Genomic DNA, 7,788 nt, shown 5'->3' with positions numbered 1-7,788 from the left:
ACAGGTATGCACTTTGCAAAAAACACCTCTGTTTTCTTTAAAAAAATTGGATGTGTCCACGTTGCGCTTTGGGGCGTTTCCTGTTGCGGGCGCTAGGCCTACTCACACAAGTGAGGTATCATTTTTATCGGGAGACTTGGGGGAACGCTGGGTGGAAGGAAATTTGTGGCTCCTCTCAGATTCCAGAACTTTCTGCCACAGAAATTTGAGGAACATGTGTTTTTTTCGGCAAATTTTGAGGTTTGCAAAGGATTCTGGGTAACAGAACTTGGTCCGAGCCCCTCAAGTCACCCCTTCTTGGATTCCCCTAGGTCTCTAGTTTTCAGAAATGCACAGGTTTGGTAGGATTCCCTAGGTGCTGGCTGAGCTAGAGACCAAAATCTACAGGTATGCACTTTGCAAAAAACACCTCTGTTTTCTTTCCAAAAATTGGATGTGTCCACGTTGCGCTTTGGGGCGTTTACTGTGGCGGGCGCTAGACCTACCCACACAAGTGAGGTATCATTTTTAACGGGAGACTTGGGGGAACGCTGGGTGGAATGAAATTTGTGTCTCCTCTCAGATTCCAGAACTTTCTGCCACAGAAATGTGAGGAATGTGTTTTTTTTAGCCTAATTTTGAGGTTTGCAAAGGATTCTGGGTAACAGAACCTGGTCTGAGGCCCACAAGTCACCCCATCTTGGATTCCCCTAGGTCTCTAGTTTTCAGAAATGCACAGGTTTGGTAGGTTTCCCTAGGTGCCGGCTGAGCTAGAGGCCAAAATCCACAGGTAGGCACTTCGCAAAAATCACCTCTGTTTTCTTTAAAAAAATTGGATGTGTCCACGTTGCGCTTTGGGGCGTTTCCTGTCGAGGGCGCTAGGCCTACCCACACAAGTGAGGTATCATTTTTATCGGGAGACTTGGGGGAACGCTGGGTGGAAGGAAATTCGTGGCTCTTCTTAGATTCCAGAACTTTCTGCCACAGAAATGTGAGGAACATGTGTTTTTTTAGCCAAATTTTGAGGTTTGCAAAGGATTCTGGGTAACGGAACCTGATCCGAGCCCCACAAGTCAACTCATCTTGGATTCCCCTAGGTCTCTAATTTTCAGAAATGCACAGGTTTGGTAGGTTTCCCTAGGTGCTGGCTGAGCTAGAGGCCAAGATCTACAGGTATGCACTTTGCAAAAAACACCTCTGTTTTCTTTCAAAAAATTGGATGTGTCCACGTTGCGCTTTGGGGCGTTTCCTGTTGCGGGTGCTAGGCCTACTCACACAAGTGAGGTATCATTTTTATCGGGAGACTTGGGGGAACGCTGGGTGGAAGGAAATTTGTGTCTCCTCTCAGATTCCAGAACTTTCTGCCACAGAAATGTGAGGAACATGTGTTTTTTTAGCCAAATTTTGAGGTTTGCAAAGGATTCTGGGTAACAGAACCTGGTCCGAGCCACACAAGTCACCCCATCTTGGATTACCCTAGGTCTCTAGTTTTCAGAAAGGCACAGGTTTGGTAGGTTTCCCTAGGTGCCGGCTGAGCTAGAGGCCAAAATCTACAGGTAGGCACTTCGCAAAAATCACCTCTATTTTCTTTCCAAAAATTGGATGTGTCCACGTTGCGCTTTGGGGCGTTTCCTGTGGCGGGCGCTAGGCCTACCCACACAAGTAAGGTATAATTTTTATCGGGAGACTTGGGGGAACGCTGGGTGGAAGGAAATTTGTGGCTCCTCTCAGATTCCAGAACTTTCTGCCACAGAAATGTGAGGAACATGTGTTTTTTTAGCCAAATTTTGAGGTTTGCAAAGGATTCTGGGTAACAGAACCTGGTCCGAGCCCCACAAGTCACCCCATCTTGGATTCCCCTAGGTCTCTAGTTTTCAGAAATGCACAGGTTTGGTAGGTTTCCCTAGGTGCCGGCTGAGCTAGAGGCCAAAATCCACAGGTAGGCACTTTGCAAAAAACAGCTCTGTTTTCTTTAAAAAAATTGGATGTGTCCACGTTGCACTATGGGGCATTTCCTGTTGCGGGCGCTAGGCCTACCCACACAAGTGAGGTATCATTTTTATCGGGAGACTTGGGGGAATGCTGGGTGGAAGGAAATTTGTGGCTCCTCTCAGATTCCAGAACTTTCTGCCACAGAAATGTGAGGAACATGTGTTTTTTTAGCCAAATTTTGAGGTTTGCAAAGGATTCTGAGTAACGGAACCTGGTCCGCGCCACACAAGTCAACTCATCTTGGATTCCCCTAGGTCTCTAGTTTTCAGAAATGCACAGGTTTGGTAGGTTTCCCTAGGTGCTGGCTGAGCTAGAGGCCAAAATCTACAGGTAGGCACTTTGCAAAAAACAGCTCTGTTTTCTTTAAAAAAATTGGATGTGTCCACGTTGCACTATGGGGCATTTCCTGTTGCGGGCGCTAGGCCTACCCACACAAGTGAGGTATCATTTTTATCGGGAGACTTGGGGGAATGCTGGGTGGAAGGAAATTTGTGGCTCCTCTCAGATTCCAGAACTTTCTGCCACAGAAATGTGAGGAACATGTGTTTTTTTAGCCAAATTTTGAGGTTTGCAAAGGATTCTGGGTAACGGAACCTGGTCCGCGCCACACAAGTCAACTCATCTTGGATTCCCCTAGGTCTCTAGTTTTCAGAAATGCACAGGTTTGGTAGGTTTCCCTAGGTGCTGGCTGAGCTAGAGGCCAAAATCTACAGGTATGCACTTTGCAAAAAACACCTCTGTTTTCTTTCAAAAAATTGGATGTGTCCACGTTGCGCTTTGGGGCGTTTCCTGTTGCTGGCGCTAGGCCTACTCACACAAGTGAGGTATCATTTTTATCGGGAGACTTGGGGGAACGCTGGGTGGAAGGAAATTTGTGTCTCCTCTCAGATTCCAGAACTTTCTGCCACAGAAATATGAGGAACATGTGTTTTTTTAGCCAAATTTTGAGGTTTGCTAAGGATTCTGGGTAACAGAACCTGGTCAGAGCCCCACAAGTCACCCCATCTTGGATTCCCCTAGGTCTCTAGTTTTCAGAAATGCACAGGTTTGGTAGGTTTCCCTAGGTGCCGGCTGAGCTAGAGGCCAAAATCCACAGGTAGGCACTTCGCAAAAATCACCTCTGTTTTCTTTCAAAAAATTGGATGTGTCCACGTTGCGCTTTGGGGCGTTTCCTGTCGCGGGCGCTAGGCCTACCCACACAAGTGAGGTATCATTTTTATCGGGAGACTTGGGGGAACGCTGGGTGGAAGGAAATTTGTGGCTCTTCTCAGATTCCAGAACTTTCTGCCACAGAAATGTTTGGAACATGTGTTTTTTTAGCCAAATTTTGAGGTTTGCAAAGGATTCTGGGTAACGGAACCTGGTCCGAGCCCCACAAGTGAACTCATCTTGGATTCCCCTAGGTCCCGAGTTTTCAGAAATTTCACAGGTTTGGTAGGTTTCACTAGGTGCTGGCTGAGCTAGAGGCCAAAATCTACAGGTATGCACTTTGCAAAAAACACCTCTGTTTTCTTTAAAAAAATTGGATGTGTCCACGTTGCGCTTTGGGGCGTTTCCTGTTGCTGGCGCTAGGCCTACTCACACAAGTGAGGTATCATTTTTATCGGGAGACTTGGGGGAACGCTGGGTGGAAGGAAATTTGTGGCTCCTCTCAGATTCCAGAACTTTCTGCCACAGAAATATGAGGAACATGTGTTTTTTTAGCCAAATTTTGAGGTTTGCTAAGGATTCTGGGTAACAGAACCTGGTCAGAGCCCCACAAGTCACCCCATCTTGGATTCCCCTAGGTCTCTAGTTTTCAGAAATGCACAGGTTTGGTAGGTTTCCCTAGGTGCCGGCTGAGCTAGAGGCCAAAATCCACAGGTAGGCACTTCGCAAAAATCACCTCTGTTTTCTTTAAAAAAATTGGATGTGTCCACGTTGCGCTTTGGGGCGTTTCCTGTCGCGGGCGCTAGGCCTACCCACACAAGTGAGGTATCATTTTTATCGGGAGACTTGGGGGAACGATGGGTGGAAGGAAATTTGAGGCTCTTCTCAGATTCCAGAACTTTCTGCCACAGAAATGTTTGGAACATGTGTTTTTTTAGCCAAATTTTGAGGTTTGCAAAGGATTCTGGGTAACGGAACCTGGTCCGAGCCCCACAAGTCAACTCATCTTGGATTCCCCTAGGTCCCGAGTTTTCAGAAATGCACAGGTTTGGTAGGTTTACCTAGGTGCTGGCTGAGCTAGAGGCCAAAATCTACAGGTATGCACTTTTTTTTTTTTTTTTTTCAGGCAAAAACAACTTTTATTTTTGTATGCACAGTATTTTGAGACCAGACGTGATCTTTGCAAACATCCTTCTGCAGCGAGATACTGTTTGAATACTTGGAAAGAAATGTTTTCCATATCTGCTAGACTACAGCAGTTCACAACAGAAGATCTTTGCTCCCACCATGGGACGGCTCTTTGAGGTTGGCGAGGACTGAAGTGACTCTGAAAAACATTACTGCAGACTATTGGCAGCTTCGACCACTTGAACCAAAATTGGTAAGTTTTTTTGTTCAGTGGAACCGACAGATTAACCGTGTTCAGTCTCCAACCCCGTCTAACAGGACACACAAATATGAAGAAGAAAAACACATTTACTTCTGTACAGAATCTGAAATGTCCATTTCGCCATTTGACAAGCTGACCGCTAGGGCAAAAAAGAAAAAAAAAAATACAATGCTTAGTAAAAATACTAACATTTGCGCTCTCTCACTCTGTCCGATGCTTTTTCCAAGACATACAAAATGTTTAGTATGGCAACGCTGTTCGTGCCTACAACCACCACAAATGGTTAACGGATGCTAGGAGTCAGACAGTACTGCTCCCGTGCAAGCTCTGTATGCAGTAGTGCCAAGCACAACACCCCACCAGACTCTAAAATACAAAAATGAAGGTGCAGAACATATTGTGGCAGGTGTGGTCTGACTGCGCAGACCTCCCCGTGAAAAAGTTGGTTAAAGGAGAACTTGATGAACCAAATAATATCACTTTAATTTAGGTCGTAAATTAAGATTAAAAAAATAGATTATACACATTCCATGAAACAATAAAATGTACAAAGAATGCAAAAAAAATTATAATAGGTCAGCTGGTTGAAGACTGTTCTTGGTAAGATACTAATGACCTTGCCTTGATGCTTTTCGCCCTGTTAGAGTTCTCCGTAGAAAGTGGTGTGCATCCATCTGTATGCCTTGTGATGTGATAATCTGAGTTTATGCTTCCTCGCAGTCAGCGGGAGGAAATGTTTTTAAAAAAGTAGAGCTCCCATGCTTCCAACTTCGCTTTGTTCCTTGACGAAGATTTCAAAGTATTGGTAGATGATTGTGACAGCCAGCAAGATTCCGGTTCCAGATCCAATTGCACCAAGAAAATCGGCCAAGACGGAGAGCGCGCCGATGCAGAGTCCGCCAAACGCAGCAGCTGTTGGAATGTACCTATTAAGCTCATGAACCATGGAGGTCTCTCTGTGGCCTCTCATAACCATCTGTTGTTCTTTCAATTGTTTAGCAACATCTTTAGCAGAGGATCCAGACACTTCAATCCAGGTCTTTGAAAAGAATGCACATGAGTCCAACATGAACACTATATAAATTGCAGCATGAACTGGGTCGTCTAGTACTGAACCGAACGACTCCGGTGGAGAGAGGTAGTAACACAGCCCACCAACCGGGTAAGCTCGAGCAGGACCACCAGTCGAAGTATCAGACCAAGTACCTAGGAGATTAACCAGGAGGTTGCCACTGAAGCGCGCGGACAACATCTGAGATATCACGTACAGATTGGATACCAAGGCAGACTGGAGGATGATGGGAATGTTTGAGGTATAGAAGAGCTTGATAGGGTAGGTGTTGTACTGTCCACGATAACGTGCGGATTTGATTGGAAGGTCAACTCTGAAACCCTGAAAGTATATCACTACAGCAAAGACAAAGATGGTGGCGATCAAATTCATAAGGTTGGGAAGGTTTTGTCGGTAGAAGGCCTCACGGAGAGCTCTGATTTTGTCTGTGCGAGTAGCCAGAAGGTGGAACAGAGCAATGATGGCACCTTCAAACTCAGTACCTCTGCCAGTGTTCACTGTGGTGGGGCTGAAAGCTTTCCATACAATTGTCTCACAGATGTTTGTAGCAATGAAGAGAGAGATACCAGATCCCAAGCCATAGCCCTTTTGTAAAAGTTCATCCAGAAGAAGAACTATAAGACCAGCGACAAAAAGCTGGATAGTGATAAGGAGGCAGATTCCTGCACCCATCTCTGAAGGATCGCCATACATTCCTGTCATTACGTACACAATAGCCTGGCCGATGGTAATAATCATACCAAACAATTTCTGTGCACCATTGAAGAGGGCTCTGTCTTTTGGAGTGTCTCCAACTTCAATAATCTTTGCACCAGCCAGAAGTTGCATGATAAGACCAGATGTGACAATTGGAGAAATACCCAACTCCATTAAGGTGCCTCTGTTTGAGGCAAGAATGACTCTCATCCAGTAAAAAGGATCTGCGGAGTCGGAGGACATGATTCCAAACAGGGGAATCTGGCAACATACTAAAAAGATAAACAGGGTGATTGCAGTCCATAATACTTTCTCTTTAAATTGAATCTTCCTTTCAGGCTTCTGTATCAATGGCAATATAGCACAGAAAGGCTTGATGACTTCCAGAAATTTAATCCCCATGGTGTCTGCCTGGCTCCCCTGTCCTCCGCTGCCCGTTCAGCCGCTGCCCCGGCACACACTGCCCGCCTCGCTCTTCGGGCGGCCGATGCTAAAAGCACAGGTATGCACTTTGCAAAAAACACCTCTGTTTTCTTTCAAAAAATTGGATGTGTCCACGTTGCGCTTTGGGGTGTTTCCTGTTGCGGGCGCTAGGCCTAGTCACACAAGTGAGGTATCATTTTTATCGGGAGACTTGGGGGAACGCTGGGTGGAAGGAAATTTGTGGCTCATCTCACATTCCAGAACTTTCTGCCACGGAAATGTGAGGAACATGTGTTTTTTTAGCCAAATTTTGAGGTTTGCAAAGGATTCTGGGTAACAGAACCTGGTCAGAGCCCCACAAGTCACCCCATCTTCGATTCCCCTAGGTCTCTAGTTTTCAGAAATGCACAGGTTTGGTAGGTTTCCCTAGGTGCTGGCTGAGCTAGAGGCCAAAATCTACAGGTATGCACTTTGCAAAAAACACCTCTGTTTTCTTTCAAAAAATTGGATGTGTCCACGTTGCGCTTTGGGGCGTTTCCTGTCGCGGGCGCTAGGCCTACCCACACAAGTGAGGTATCATTTTTATCGGGAGACTTGGGGGAACGCTGGGTGGAAGGAAATTTGTGGCTCCTCTCAGATTCCAGAACTTTCTGCCACAGAAATGTGAGGAACATGTTTTTTTTAGCCAAATTTTGAGGTTTGCAAAAGATTCTGGGTAACAGAACCTGGTCCGAGCCCCACAAGTCACCCCATCTTGGATTCCCCTAGGTCTCTAGTTTTCAGAAATGCACAGGTTTGGTAGGTTTCCCTAGGTGCCGGCTGAGCTAGAGGCCAAACTCCACAGGTAGGCACTTCGCAAAAATCACCTCTGTTTTCTTTCAAAAAATTGGATGTGTCCACGTTGCGCGTTGGGGCGTTTCCTGTCGCGGGCGCTAGGCCTACCCACACAAGTGAGGTATCATTTTTATCGGGAGACTTGGGGGAACGCTGGGTGGAAGGAAATTTGTGGCTCTTCTCAGATTCCAGAACTTTCTGCCACAGAAATGTTTGGAACATGTGTTTTTTTAGCCAAATTTTGACGTTTGCA

General features: G+C 46.0%; 1 pseudogene; it reads right to left on the bottom strand.

Moving 5' to 3' along the window:
- Positions 1 to 4,972: 4,972 nt before the first annotated feature.
- Positions 4,973 to 6,769, bottom strand: LOC138261554 (protein transport protein Sec61 subunit alpha pseudogene; annotated as a pseudogene).
- Between the last annotated feature and the right edge of the window lie 1,019 nt (positions 6,770 to 7,788).

The sequence above is a fragment of the Pleurodeles waltl genome, chromosome 10, assembly GCF_031143425.1.
Source record: "Pleurodeles waltl isolate 20211129_DDA chromosome 10, aPleWal1.hap1.20221129, whole genome shotgun sequence".
NCBI lineage: Eukaryota > Metazoa > Chordata > Amphibia > Caudata > Salamandridae > Pleurodeles > Pleurodeles waltl.
The sequence above is the reverse complement of the archived record's forward strand: the minus strand, read 5'-3'. Positions and strand labels throughout refer to the sequence as shown.